This window comes from Thunnus albacares, chromosome 8, assembly GCF_914725855.1.
Source record: "Thunnus albacares chromosome 8, fThuAlb1.1, whole genome shotgun sequence".
NCBI classification, from domain to species: Eukaryota; Metazoa; Chordata; class Actinopteri; order Scombriformes; family Scombridae; genus Thunnus; species Thunnus albacares.
Window position 1 is genome coordinate 32,850,629 of NC_058113.1, and position 16,110 is coordinate 32,866,738.

Here is a 16,110-nt window from a genome sequence, read left to right on the forward strand (position 1 = left end):
TTTGAACTACAAATCTATTTTTCATAAATAAAGAAAAGTATGTAGTGCAGATGCGTTTGAGAAGTTTACATTTCGAGTAAAGGAGAAAAAGAAGTGAAATCCTGCTACTATAGTTTGTTTATGTAGCCTCCAGAGCCGGAGGAAGCTTCCTGAAGCTGACCAATCAGAACAGAGGGGAGCCTAAAAGAGACAGGAGCTAAAACGGCCTGTTTCAGACAGAGGCTGAACTGAGGGGCTGCATAAAGGACCAGTAGAAGATAAATAAGGAGTTTTTAACTGTGAATCATACAAAAGATATTCCAGTAGAGCCCCAGAATATAAATATAGACCCTGGAAATGTGCATGATATGTCGTCTTTAAAAACATGAACGTTTTATAGTCTGTATGCTGACCTTATATTTTGTCATTTTTCCAGGATGAACACACTACTATGAACTGTGTATGTGTATCTGAAAAATGAAGGGGCGGGTCAAGCCTGAGTGCCAGTTGGCTCATGAGGTGAAAGTTCATCAAATATCAGAGGGCAGCAGGTCCGTCTCTCTCTCTCGCTGCCTGTTTTTTTTTAGCAGTGTTTATATGTCAACACAATAAAATATGATCAACTTTGATGAATAATATAGTTTAAAAAGATGTAGATGTAGACGACTGCTGGTGGTTGTTACACAAACTCTGGACCAGCTGCACATTTCCTGTCTTCTTAAACTTAAAAAAACAACACATATATCAACTAACGCATGTTTTTAGTGGTTCAGTTTATATCGAGGAACTTTCCCAAAGAGTAGAAGATGGAAGGTGGAGATGATTTAGATCCAGGAGGAGTGTCTTACTGCACCGGATCAACCAAATGACTGTTTTTAAATTACCATAAACAAATGAGAAAATCAATGAATCCATCTATTAAGTGTGTAAACTTCTACATAACGTGAGATGTGGATGAAGGACAGTGTGGAGTCAACAAGTTCAGTCAAATGAAAAAATAAATGACTTAAATTACTGTGAGAATGTTATTTGACTTTTTACCTCTCTTACACTCTCCACCACCACCACCACCAGCTCTCTCTCTCTGGTCCACGTGCTCCTCCAGACTCAACAACAACAACAACAACAACATTAAGCCTTTGGGCTTCAATACTGAGAGAGAGAGAGAGAGATAGTGGAGAAAGAAGAGAGGAGGGAGAAGGGAGAGGAGGGGAGGAGGGGAGGAGGGGAGAGATTCTCAGAAATAGTAACTGACTGCCACAAGTGCATCGCCCACCAACGAGCAAACAGAGACGAAGTCCAGATCTGCAGGTCAGAGACACTAAAGTTAGATCTGCTGCGGGACACAGACAGACAGACATCAGACGGTTTTAATCTGACACATGTCATAATGTTTGATTTATTTCTGCAACATCAATCTGCAACATCTACACTGATCGATCGATTTCTTCATTTGACTTGTTCTGCAACCATGTGAGCTCACAAGACACTGAACAGCAACAACAACCTGACAAATCATAGTTATGATTATGGACACAGTGATCTCTGTCTTTCTATGAATCTTACCAAAACAAAAACATCCTCATTAAGCCAACGACAATTTACACAAATCAGGATTCTTCAGTTGATTCCTCAAGTCTCTCATGTTTATTATATTTATACTAAATTGCAAATCACTCCTGATATTACAGCGATTTCTCTCAACTAAGCGTCACTGGTTGATTTATTCAGTCAGACTTTCCTCTGGCAACCGAAGCGGTTCCACAGCTTCACTATTTCACATCTCTGCTTTATGAATCTACAACGAACAGAAATAAACTCAGTGAGAGGTCAGAGGATACTTATCAACATAAAAAGCTTAGGCTGTATGTTTCTATTTTAGTTTTTTTTTTAAACCTAATTTAGGCTGATAAGTTTATGGATGTAGTGAGGTGTATATTGCTTAAATTGATAATAACAATGTCAATAACCCTCATTAACTCCTCCAGGACACCAGCATCGTTTCAAAAAACTTCAGTACAAAGTCCAGAGTTTGTGACATGTAGCACATGATCAATGGTGTCTTACACAGAACTACTCTCTGGAGACTGAAAACATGATCACTGTTATTAGTCTTTGGAGCCGTTTCTAAACAAACTAACGTGACCAAAGTCTTCATAATGAAGGAACGTGTCACCTAGTGCAACCCAGTATACACACGCTGGTCCACCATGTCAGTGTCACGTTGAATTTGCCTCACTTAGGCATGAAAAGTACATGTGCTTGATCATGTTTTCAGTCTCTGGAGAGTAGTTCTGTGTAAGTTCTCTACATGTTTTCAGTCTCTGGAGAGTAGTTCTGTGTAAGTTCTCTAAGTGTTTTCAGTCTCTGGAGAGCAGTTCTGTGTAAGTTCTCTGCAATGTAATAAAGTCTAGAGTTTGTGATATGTAGCACAACAAGCTAGTGAAGCTGTAAACTGAACCGTGTTTCTGCACATGCTCAGTGGCATCTTACACAGAACTACTCTCTGGAGACTGAAAACATGATCACTGTTATTAGTCTTTGGAGCTGTTTCTAAACAAACTAACGTGACCAAACTCTTCACGATGAAGGAACATGTCACCCAGTGCAACCTGGTATCACGCCAAAGCGTGTAATACACACGCTGGTCCACCATGTCAGTGTTTTATTTTTTGACCTGCCCAGGCATGAAAAGTACATGCAAGTATCCTTTGTGCTTACATCACGTTAGGAGCACAAATAATGATGTTTTATGGTGTGACAGTGCTGTGGTTCAGGTCTGGTTTGGGTTCGGGAGCAATCACGGTTTGGGTTAAAATGATCACTTGAAACATAGAGTGGATTTAAGTTACTACTTCCTTAAAGTTAGGCCACCTTTGTCATCATGGCAACAGTAAACACCACGACAATCGTGGTTAAAAAACTGTCCTGTCACCTGTTCGAGGTGAGAAGCGAACAGTGGTCTCTTGCAGCTAAGTCCACTTTTTACCACTTTTTGCCATCCATCTATCTAACCACGTCACTGTATATAGATGTCATCTCTGCATCATAATTACTATGGCTACTATGGCTACTTCTCACGCCTTGGCGAGACAAAACATGACACTGACACGGTATCCTCTGGTGGATCAGTGTGTGTATTACACGCTTTGGTGTGATACTGGGCTGCCCAGTGCAGCGGTGTGGACAAAAAACATCCCTAAAAATTCATATTGTCTTATGGTTTTTTGATTCATCTCAGTGGAAATGAGTGAGTTCTGTCTAATAGCATCTTTTAATTTCCTCACAGACTTGATGTGATGATGGTGAACACATCACAGGTCCGGAGGTGCACACCTGGATTCATCCTGTGTTTTGTTGATCCATCCAACACCTCCTCACCTGGACTTTGTCTCTCTATAATAACGTCACATGATTTCCTCCTCTACTCCCCGTCATATTTACTACGGCTGCTAGATGGCGTCTGTCGTACAGGCGTGTAATTTTCACACCCAGGTGAGCAACACAAACATGTAGCTATGTGGCGTTTTAAGAAACATCTGACTCAGTGTCATGTAAACTTTTTTACTTGTATTATTTTATCCTTCAGGGTTGTAAATCAGTGACTGTTAACCGGCAGCTTCTTCAGTCTGAGTCGTAGGATTATCTTCACATAAACACACACACACACATGTCTTTATGTCACCCACTGAGCCGACATAAAACAATAACAAGAGGGAGGACACACACACACACACACTCTTTAATAGCTCCTAACAGATTAGGTTTGTGTAGTATCCCTCCCCCTCCCTGGAGTATTACCCATGATCCTCTGCTTGTCCTTGTTTTGTTTTTGACATATATGGAGACGCTGCTGCTCTGAAGAAAGAAAAACAGCTGAATGAAACTTGAGATGATTTAACTCTGAGCGTAAACATCCAACTGAACAGATAAAATTATTCACTTTTAAAATGTGACTATTTTCTGAACTTCTATAGAAATGTGTATTTTCCTTTAAATGTGACAATAGATTTTAAATATGTTAAATGTCTTATATCTAATTCCTTTAATTAATTTATTCATGTTGAACAGATGTTTGGATGCAGACAAACTGTGTATTACAGTATATACATGTTTATTTTCATTTATTTGTTGTTTTTCACACTCAGTTTAAACATTTGATTGTTTTTTCTTGATTATATTTTGTTGTTTCTGTTTTTTTTAAAGTTTTGAAGCCGTTAAATATGTTTTTTCTGTCTATCAAAGTTCATTCTTGATCTTGTAATCAGATGATTGACAGTAAAATATAAACTCAAAGGTCTCCTTACAGTATTTGTTTTTGTTTAGACACATCTTCCTCATTGGATGGAGTTTGCTCCGTTGTCATGGAGATGGCTCAGCTGTAATCTGACACTAGACAGAGGTTACAGCATCCTCCTCATATATAATGACCTGTTATCATGTCATTGAAGTTCAATACTTTGATCACATGTTGATAACTGCACTTCATCTACTGAGGAAGACTATGAGATGATGCTGAATGCTGTTGAATCACTAATAATAATAATAATAATGATCTCTCTGCCTCTCAGTCTCACACACATAAAAACAACACACACACACTTACACATATATGTAAACAAAGACACACACACACACGTCTGATTGGCTGTGATAGTTGTCGGTCGCTGGTTGATCTCCAGACTCTCTGTTATTGTGTCACAGCAACAAGCCGCTGCCTGCTGTGACCCTGATCCACTTTATCACAAACACAGAGGGATCAGTGGATCCTTGACAAGCATCAAAACATCAACACTTAAAGCTCATTTCAGGGTAAACAAAGGAGGTTTTTTACTGTGACGTCTTATATCTCCTTTACATGTTCTCTTATCATTGTTATCCTGATGATGTCTAACTTTATGTGTTTCTGAAACATGGCTTTGTGTAAATGCTACAACAGCTCTGTACAGCAACTGTACGTGTTGTTTTCTTGGTAGCTTCAACTGCCAAGGAGCAAAGATAATTCAACGTACGAGACAGATGGCTTTTTAGAGATTGTATGGTTGTCCAAACCGCCAGATGCATGAAGTGACTGAGTGTAAATGGGATTTATGTCAATTCAATGTCCTCATAAGTATAGTAGTATATTGTTGTATTTGTGGTGTTTTTTTCTAGGAAAAAGGCTGCTGTTTAATCTGTGTGAGCTTGACCTTCTGCAGCGGATATAAGACACCATAAGGAGATGAGTGTGTGTGTGTGTGTGTGTGTGTGTGTGTGTGTGTGTGTGTGTGTGTGTGTGTGTGTGTGGAGGAGGATTATCTCTCAGGTTTCTTGGCAGATTTTTGCTCAGTGTTTTGACAACAGCGACTCAAAGAACGGATGAAATATCCCAGTTGGTAAAATAACCAAAACAGATGTTTGTGTGTGTGTGTGTGTGTGTGTGTGTGTGTGTGTGTGTGTGTGTGTGTTTCGCTGCCTCGTGGTTCGATTCAGAAAAGTTCAGCTCATAAATCCTCACAGGTGGAGTTTAGTTTGTACAATAACATACAGTAGGACAGGAATTCAGAGTTTAACCATTGCTTTCACATGGAGGTTTAGATCACATTAAATATTAACACGGGCTTTATTAACTCCGCTTAATAATATCTCGGCGAATAGAAGTCAATTTTATTGGAGTTAAGATGTCCACAACAAGACTTTTATTGCACTAAGCATACTGTTATCACAGTTAAAAGAGCGATACGGCTGTTTGTCATCAACATAACAATGATAGTAAATAATTACACAAAACAGAACAGGACCAAGGATTGATCCCTGTGGCACACCGCACTGTAATTATGATGCCGGACAACAGCAAAGTATTTTAGCAACTGAAAAGTTGTTCTTAAACTTGAACTTTTTCTCTTCTTGTGTCATTATATGATGATTATTATCTTTTATTTATTGCAGATTTAGCTTTTCATGACCTGTTTTCAACATGTCAACAAAGTTCTGCAGCTTACATTATTGTATTAAAAGTGATATTTGGTAAAAACAAAAAAAATAAACAAACAAAAAAAAAACCAACTGCTTCTATGCACTCTATGTATTGCCTCTGTGCACTTCCTGTTGGCATCTACAGCCTATCAGACTCTAGCTTAGCTTTATAGCACTTACTCATGGTGTTCTCGCATGACTTCCTGCCTGTGTTGTATCAGCTCTCACATGTACGTCGCTTTGGATAAAAGCGTCTGCTAAATTAAATTGTAGATTGTAAGAATATTTACAAGCCTGTCTCCTAGAAACATTACATTTATATACAACATTTTGCAGGAAACATAATGCTAACGGTTCTGGTTCCTTCAACATAATGAGAAAATGTTATTAATTATTGTATTTGTCAAGTTGCAAAAATGCTGTGCTAAAATTAAAATGTTCAGACATACAGTAGATGTATTTCCTTTTTTTTCCCCAACAAATACCGAACCTTGCAATACAATATCCACTCGTTCTGACTAGCCGACAACATTCTTTAACTTTTCTATGTTTATATTATGTTTATGTTAATGTTTAGACTTTGGCAGCACTTGCATGGTCTTGGCTTAGTATAGAAAAGTCTGAAGTGACTTTAGGCACAAGATATGATGTGTTAAATTGTTCATTCATATATAAAAAAAAATGTTGCCTGTGAATTCAGGAACAGATCATGTTTGTCAACACAATGTAATTGGGGAACCAATTTGGTGTCAGATAAGCATGATTTCTAGGAAACAAGGTTCATGTTTATTAGAAGTTACTCAGCTCTGTCCGTTGTAGGCGGTAGTTCATTCAGTGTGATGATTCATATCAATGTGGTTGTCACTGCAGTGGAAGCGTGTGTGTGTGTGTGTGTGTGTGTGTGTGTGTGTGTGTGTGTGTGTGTGTGTGTGTGTGTGTGTGTGTGTGTGTGTGCAGTCATGTGTTAACCAGCTTCGATCCTTCATCTTGGGAGGAGCGTGTTCTAATGTTGCCGACTGTTTAACTGCAGATAACAACAGAAATCGGACGAAAGGGGGTTTAATAGCTCAGCAGAACACAGTGTACCTGCTCAAATCATATAACTGCTGTGTGTGTTTGTGTGTGTGTGTGTGTGTGTGTGTGTTATCATGGGGAAGCTAATTATCATATAACTGCATATAAAGTCATAAAATAATGTAATAAAATGTCTGAATGTAATAAAGCTCCAACAATGCTGCATAGTTTCAGCAATAAACACATCTGTTTCAAGAGTGTGTGTGTGTGTGTGTGTGTGTGTGTGTGTGTGTGTGCGTGCATGTGTGTGTGACCTGCTGCATACAGTATGTCCTGCATGTGTTATATAATGTCAAACCACAGCACCTTGCCTGACTCTGCTCCTTTTTTGTGCAGAATATGAAGCAACAGCAGTTTGTTTTATCAGTTTGTATGTGAAACAGTCGAGTTCACTGAAATATCAACTTCAAAGTTCATCGAACTTTTTTTTTAGTGTACAAACTTGCTGCTGAGCTCAAACATTAGCTTTTGCTTCATTGCTTCATGCGAAAGAATGAGACTGCTGGCCTCAGTGTTAGCATGGTGCTACACATCATGTCAGTGTCCTCTGGTCACCTCAGCTTTATCTCCTCAGAGTTATTCATGTGCTATTCATGGAGGTCTTGTATTCTGGTTTAACTTTGCACCACTGAAAGGACATTACAGAGAACAGCAACCTCTATGTTATGTATAGAAACACTCTGTGTCCTCTGTACAAACAACAGGGACTCAGATTTGATCGTTATCCATTTTTATGACATTTTTATTTTTATTTTGACGTTTATGGCTGTAATGCGACTTTTACTGAGGCTGTGATGGTGAGATTTTCTTTTACAGCGATACCAGTTAAAAGATGGGTTCACAAATAGGTTCAAACCTGTCTTAAAACAATATCCAGGAGCCCAATGAACACTGAAACAGGATTTTCTTGCCGTTCATACTGACCATTAGAAGATCCCTTCATAATGCACTTACAAGGTAACTGATGGGGGACAAAATCCACAGTCCTCCTTCTGTGCAAAAATGTATTTCAAAGTTTATCTGAAGCTAATATGAAGCTTCAGCGTCCAAATGAGTCAAATCAAGTAGATATCTTTCAATGTTACAGTGTTTTTAGTGCCAAAGTTCCTCTTTTTATTACTATACTTCCACCTGCAGTTCAACAGGGAAACACAAAGAGGGAATTTGATGCTAAAAAGACTGTAAATGTGTCAGATATCCACTTGATATGACTGCTGACTGCTGAAGACTCATACAAGCTTCACAGAGACTTTTAAATGCATTTTTGTGGCATCCATCACTTACACTGAAAGCACATTTAGAAGGGATCTTTTAATGGCCAGTATCAGCAGGAGGACTGCTGTTTTAAGACTGACTGACTGAAAATGTCTAAAAACAATTAGATCTATGTTATATATTTGGCAGAAATGACATATTGTGCATTTAAGGCATAGGTTGTAGTCGTCTCTTATTAACTTACCTGAGAACCTCAAATGCTCCATCAGACTCTCCAGAATCTGTACGTGTCTGTTTTATTCTATAAGAGGCCTTTTATTTACTAAAGTGAAAATCCTTCATTTGCACAACCATCTGTCTGATACACCTACTGATACAACATCACACTTATCAGGTTATATCAGCTCAACACAAACAGACCTGTCAGCCTTGGCTGTTTCCCAGTTGGCCCATTAGTTGCTTGCCATGGCGTTCCTCCAGGGAAGGGTTTGATTGTTGCGCCACAGAGCAACGACACGACCGGGCGAACTCCTTCCTCCTCCTCTGAGGAGGATGTTCGTAATGACTGACTCACGTCTTTCTTTTGTCTTCGTCGGAAGGTGGATGTGACACCTAAACGCGACCTCAATTATCAAACTGTTGTTGTTTACAGAAGAGCGAAGGTGCGGTTGTGTGCTGGGCTCGAGCCAGCGGTATTACTGGCACGCTGCACAGAGCAGGTTTACACTGAGTTACATTAAGATTTAAAGGAGATCCTCCAGTGATTTTCTGCCTCAGTGTGTGTTTCCAGGTGTTTTAAGTGAAAAAGTAGTTTAAAGCCTCTTGTGTCTCTGTGAAATCTGATAAACTACCTCAAGTGATGTCACTTGAGTCAGAATCAGTTGAGACTGAAGACTTCAAGTATGAAAATGAAAAAACTCTGAGTTAGAAAGAAGTGAGTTTACCAGACCAGGCTACATTATCCGCTACTAGTATAACACACCTGAATCACTGGCAGAGCTGCCGACAGTTGCATTGTGGGTAACGTAGGCGCCATGTTTTGACAAGAGATGAGAATGTGTGGAATAAAAGAGATTATAGGAGTGTAACGCTACTCTCTTAACAATGGATCGAATGATTAAACAGCATGAAAGGAGTTAGTTATAGTGACATCTCTGCAGCTTTATGGAGCTTTTTAGCCTCTTTTAGCTCATAATTTCGGTTTTGCGTCATGTTTCCTGTGTGGTTCAGTCTCAGCTGTTATCTGATCCACAACAGCAGACACACACAGTCAGAGATAAGCTGATGAAGGAAGTGGAACATGGAACAACTAAAGAGTGAAATATTTTTCTCAGGAGCTTGTAGTGACCACACCAGCACTAAAAGCAGAGTGAATATTGGAATTATTTCCTGTTCAAACATAAAGACTCAAAGACAGGATGGCAGTTATTGTGAATTGAACACCAATACATACTGAGACCATGAGCGGAGCAGATTTAGGACCATAATGCCTTTCAAGCTTGTAGATCTTCGTTATACTGGCTAGAAAACAGTTTTAAACAGTGACAGTATTTTAGGGCTTCTTAGAGTTATTCTGCCACTAAAAGAGTGAATGCAGTATAGGAAAGTGATGTTCTGCTGTACGAATGTGAAGCAACTGGTGATAAACGAAGTATTTCAACATTTCAGCTTTTGAGGAACATCCTTTTCAACTTGCTCAATACAAATTTTTGAGTTTACATAATTTGTCTTAAAAATGATGATTTGACAAAAATCTTTAAGGCAAACAGGAGAATTAAATAATTCTTTAGAACATGAAAATGACCAGAATAGCAGTTCTGACTGCAGCCCAGTACTATTGATATCTGTGAGTTTAAAAACTCAGATGTTTTTTTAATATAAAAGAACCTAAACACGCAGTCTTCATACAGATGTCGGCATTTTACTATTGAAATTTCTTGTTAGTTATCAGCCAACATGTACAGAACACCAACACATCTACAATAAGCTAATATCAGTCTGGCCAATTTATCAATATATCTCAACTTCTGAGGTACAAATGTAATTTTTCATCAGCCCAATAAAACCTTTTTATGCTTTCACTTTTCATACTTGTAATGGAGTATTTTACAGTGTAGTGTAGTACTTCTTCTACCACTATGTACAAATTAGAAGACAATCAAAGAAATACATTTCTATAAATTAAGCCCATTTGTTCTATTATTGTTGATCTACTGCAAGTTTAACTGTTAAATTGTGACTACAAACTGTCATACGTTGCTCTGTTTTTGCTTTCTTTATAGGCAAGCAGTGGTGTAAAATGTGATGTAAAAATACGTCATTACAAGTAAAATTCCTGCATTTAAAATCCTAAATAGGTAAAAGTAGTATTACTGACTAAATTTACTTAAAATACTAAAGTAAATGTACTTGTTTTGCAGAAAATCAGGCTGTGACTGTTATTATTAAATAAATTTAACACAGTACTGATGAGTCAATGCATTAGCAGCATTTTAGTGTTGTAGCTGTTGGAGGTGGAGCTGGTTTGAACTGGTTTATAATGGTCCCAAGACAAATCTGAGGCATCTTGAGATGATAAGTTGGTTAGGAAAGAAGAGAAAACAAAGCTCTGTGACATAAATTTGGATGAATTGTTCAGAGCTCTCTTTGTGTTTTTGTGGCCTCAAACCACTCGTAGACATCTGAAATATGACAAAGAGACACAAACACTGATTGTTTCTAATCTTTAATAATGCAGTGTATTTCATAAACTTATCTTTATGCTATTTTATGTGAAATCTTCATCTGAAAAGTAACTAAAACTGTCAAATAAATGTAGTGGAGTAGAGGTATAAAGTAGAATCAAATGGAAATACTCAAGTACAAGTACCTAAAAATTGTATTTAAGTACAGTACTTGAGTAAATATACCTAGTTACCTTCCACCACTGCAGGCAAGTCACGTTTTATGCAATATGACATGAGTTATTTGCTTGCATGGCCACATGTTTTCAACATACTAAATATAGTGAAGGGATAGTTGAGAGTATCAGTGTTGCAGCGATATACTGTAAGAACCATGTTGGTTCAAATCAAAGCTGACATGATGAAAAATACTCTGCAGTGTCAGAAACTCCATCTGGCATCCAGTAGTTTGATAAATTGTTCAGATTAAGAAAGTTAGTGGATCTGTGCAGGGTAGGAGGGAGGCTGGCTCGCTGTCACAACAAAACACCCCAGTCAGCGAAAGTTTAAACACACACACACACACACACACACACACACATATGCTTAAAACACTGTTACATAACTCAACTCTGTACATTCACAGAATCAGTAACGTGAGGTAAAGCGATCAAGTTGCTGTACACCAGCAGGGGTTTTTGCAGACTGTCATTATGTAATCTCTGTTCCTCAATCCCAGAATGCCACAGGGGCGGAGGAGGGGTAAGGCAGAGAGAAAAATGTCTTTTTCGCCCCTCATGTACATCTGCACCTCAGCCCAGCTTGTTCTTGTAAGATTGTGTAACTTTATATAGTGAAAACACAAAATAGTGCATCAACTTTATTTAGCAGCATTTTTAGACTGTCCTTCAAAAAAAAATGACAGAAGCGGCCGTAGTGAGTATTATAGAAGCAAAGAAGAAAATCAGGTGACAAATGGTGGGTTTTATACGAATATTTGTTTCATACACATATGTAAAAAATGATTTGTTGGGGGTGTTCCCCAGAGATAAAGCTGAGCTACTGACACAAGCAAAGTCTTCCCAAGGGACTCTCCATAACCTGTTGTTCCCCTTCTCTTTTCCACAAAGTTCAGTTGTAAAAAAAATAGGCAATGAATGAAAAGTGCAAAGCAATTATCGCCTTTGAAGTTCTTCCCTAAACGTTACACGCTGTGCTGTCTCTGTGTTATGGGTGTATAAATAGGTAGAGGTCTGTCTGCAATGAGGTGATGAGTAAAGTTTTAGCTCCTTCGTAAGGTAGTTTATTCATGAACACTTATTGTAACACTTTAATTTTCTAAAATTAAAAGTGTCATAAAAACAAAAACAGGATTTTTAAGCCTCTTTCCACTTTTATTCAAATGCAAACACAGATACAAATACAAATACTGGGATCTCTACACATCCCTACAACAAAGTCCATGTAGAGAGGAGGTCGCTGTCTGTTTCCTGTTTCCAATCGCAAGTCAACATTGATTGTTTTTATGTTGGTTCTTCATCTACAGTTAAAAAAAACACAAAGAGGCAGGAGCGCTTTAAAGTAACAATCTCAAAGATCTCCGTTTCGTTCTCTTTGGCGACACCTGTGGTGATAAGCGGCCATGGTTTTGAACCATGTGGAACCATGTGGAACCATGTGGTTTTGGACCTCACTTCTATGGATGTCCCACAGATCCAAACAGTGTCGCCTTTGAGACGTCAAACCGGAAAAAAACAAAGCAGATAAACGTACTCAACACACAAGTGTGAGTAGGTGTATGTAAGAAGTGTGTAATGGAATAAATATAACTTTGTGTGTAAACACTCCAGTGCACCTCTTCAAGATGTGCAGCAATAATCAAGGGAGCAAAGGGAGTTCCTGCTCACCTTATACCTTTATGGTCCAAAGGCATACATGTAGTTCTAGGACACAGTAAAACTCTGTTTACCTTCAGTGAGAACATTGATAAGGTAGAACACTGATAAGGTGGAATTCACCCCTTTATTATTTGGCACACTAATTGATTATATCATCATAGGGACTGGTGACCCAGGCATAAATAAAGATATGCTTCGTGCTAAGTGTTGAGAGAGAAAGCTCTCTCTGAGCTTGATAAATATAGGGATGTTTGCCTCATGTTTGATGCCATGGCAACCTGAAGGCAGATACTTTATAATCCGTCATTAAACAAAATCACAGGATTTAGGCAACCATAGTGATGATGAGACAGAAGCCACAGAAGTCCTGATCATGATGGCAGTTGGTGTCAAGGGCTACTGGAAGTCTTCTGTGACCAACTATTTCACACACACTCTGACAGCTGAAGTACAGGCCCAACTTCTGACACACATTCTTCACGCGCTGAGTGACTGTAACATGCGTGTGTGGGCGATAACAATGGACAGCCATGCCTCAAGCGTTGGAATGTGCTCTCAGCTAGGGGTTAATGTGCCAGCCACTGGAGTCCCTAAGTCATACTTCCAGCATCCAACAACGTGATCTTTGATCCACCTCACATGTTGAAGCTGATGCGGAATCTGCTTCAGGCAATCGGGGAGTTGAAGTCTTCCACTGGTACCATATGCTGGTGGTTTCTAGAAGACCAGTAGAACGTCCAGGTAGATGCTGACCTCCGGATGGGCTACAGGTTGACACGGTGACACATCAATTTCAAAAATCAAAAGATGAAGGTGAACTCGACTGCCCAGATATTGATTTCCAGTGTTGTCATTGCCTTGGAGACGCTCTCTGATAATTATCATCCAAAGATTGTTGAGAGCAAAGCAACATTGGAAGGTTAGAAATATCAATCTGTATCCAAAGAAAAATGTAAATTCCTGCACAAACACAATATTACCTCTGCATTGATTTACTGAAGTGAAGTTGATGTTTTGGTCACAAGGACCTTTTTTAAAGACAGACACAGTGATAAACAGTCCATAGTAACATAACTGCATGATATTCCACATGATAGTCATAGAGATATGTTTTTCTTAAGGTGTAACTATACTGAAAATTACATAATGAGATGCCTAACTTGGCCTTTGTTATTAGGAGTGGGTAAGCAAAGAGAATAATGACAAATGACTCACTCTATGGTTTGAAAGCCTTGTGTGACGAGTCATTACATTTCAACTAATTTGACTGTACAAAGGTCATAGACGCCTTATTCGACATCCTGAACCGGGCCAAGCCGCCATCTGGCCTGAGACTTTGTGGAAAGGCCTCCGGAGCAGGTCTTCATTTATCCTGAAGGCAACTAATTAGCAATCAGAACCAATTTAATTATTGTTATTAATAAATTAGTGATCTAAACTATGATCTATCCTTAAGTAGCTGCTCGTAGAGAATAAATCCATTTCTTAAGATTCAGATTTATACTTTATGTAGCTGCTGTCAGCACTGCCCATAAATTGAAGTATAATAGGAGTTCTGTGGATGTTAGTATGTCCAATCCAACCTGCGGTATGTTTGTATTTGTTCAGGAATAAGACTGTAGTGGGCTTAGTTGTAAACATCTACACAGTGTTCTTGATGGTCAATAACAGAAGTAAGTCTTGACAGACGAGTTCTGTCAGGACCATATTCAGCTTTTCTGCAAGGCCTCACATAGGGCGGGATTGTAAAATGTAGAAAAATAACATTCCAAAAATATAATGTTCAAATAATGTAAAAAACCCAAAACATCTGTATTCCCAGGAAGCTGGAACAACAACCTCAACCCAAACCAGAGAACTTTGAAGAAGTTCCTGGTTCGCTGCTGGGTTGACCCCGGTTGGACTGGTAACGCCCTCCCACTGGAGACTGGGGAGCCGCTCGGCGTAGCAGCTGTCAACGACTGTGACACTTTCCAGTCAGACAGCAGCTTTGTGAACGTTGCACTCTTTGACCTACCCACTGAGTTTTCAGCTGTCATCAAAAGCTGTGCAACATACATCGTGATATACATTGCTGGCCGGGTTGCGAGGAAGGTGAGCCGTCTCCTGTCATGTGACACCTGCTGAGAAGCTTTACTAACGACAGTATGTTGAGTCATACTGGCTTATATAGAAGAAGCACAGAGGAGGGCTGCTGGTCCCATCCTCCGGTTGTGTGGCAGAATGAAGGCCATCAGGAGGATGATGAACACTCCCATCCAGGGTCCTTGCTGTAAAGGAAAAGTTGGGTTCCTGAGACATCTTTGACCTTGCAGAGCACCTCCTGGAAACCCAACATGCCTCGACAATCATGTCTTCACTCTAATGCAGGAGCTTGTAGAGAAACACAGTGAAAACACTGCATGTGTCTTCAGCCTCACAGAGAGCATGGCCTGAGTCTGAGGAACAAACTCCACAACACCCCTAACTATAACCCTAACACACTCAGGGTTCATGAGCAGGGCTGTGACTTCAGCAAAAACTCAGGTGTGGCAAAGTCACATGATATTACAAATATCTAAAGTAGGAGTTTTGATGCTGCCAGATTGTGAAGGATCATCAAAAATGTAAGAACTACTGAAAGAGAGAGAGACAGACGGAGCAAAGAAGTTTTATTCCTCAGCCATGTTAATGGGTATTTGCCAGTGAGTGAGTGTGTGTGAGAGAGAGACAGAGAGAGAGATCTTTCCTTATGTTCAGTTTATGACATTAATAAATATATTGATGTATGTGTTTCTGATTGTAATTGCCTGCCAGTATAGGCTATAATACTGAATCTATTTTGGATTTCTACATAAAATATATTGCTTAATATAATATATTATTGTCTTACACTCATTACTTTGAATTAGAAACAGTATTTGGTGTATTGGTAGAGAAAATACAAGGATTATAAAGACATCATAAGCCTCTTTCACCATAAGCTCCGATTACAGCGAGATCAAAACTGGACCCAGGTAAGATGGCTGCCATATGGTTCCATCCACCACATCACATCTAGTGTTTCATATCGATTCATATCACCTCTAACATTAAACCTGCACTATCTGATGTTTTGTCCACTAGTTTTCAGCAGAAACAAACACAACTCTGACTCATCATCAGCTTTTCAGTTGATTTGTTGATCTTGTTAGCAAACAGTTGTTTATTTCCACATCCAGCAGTTACGGAGCAACATTATCATTCATTTGGAGTCGTGTTTCTGTCCAGCTGGTGAATGTAAGTCCAATATTCACTTTCTTTTAGCTCTGTTTTTGCTCTCTACCAACTCCTGAGGGAAATATCTG

General features: G+C 39.1%; 1 long non-coding RNA gene across 1 annotated transcript in view; it reads right to left on the minus strand.

The window, feature by feature from the left end:
* LOC122988108 overlaps positions 1-6,182 on the minus strand; it is a 16,961-nt gene extending 10,779 nt beyond the window's left edge. Inside the window, exon 1 of the long non-coding RNA XR_006404706.1 lies at positions 6,007-6,182. This is a non-coding gene — a long non-coding RNA (uncharacterized LOC122988108). The remainder of the gene's footprint in view (positions 1-6,006) is intronic.
* Positions 6,183-16,110: the final 9,928 nt, after the last annotated feature.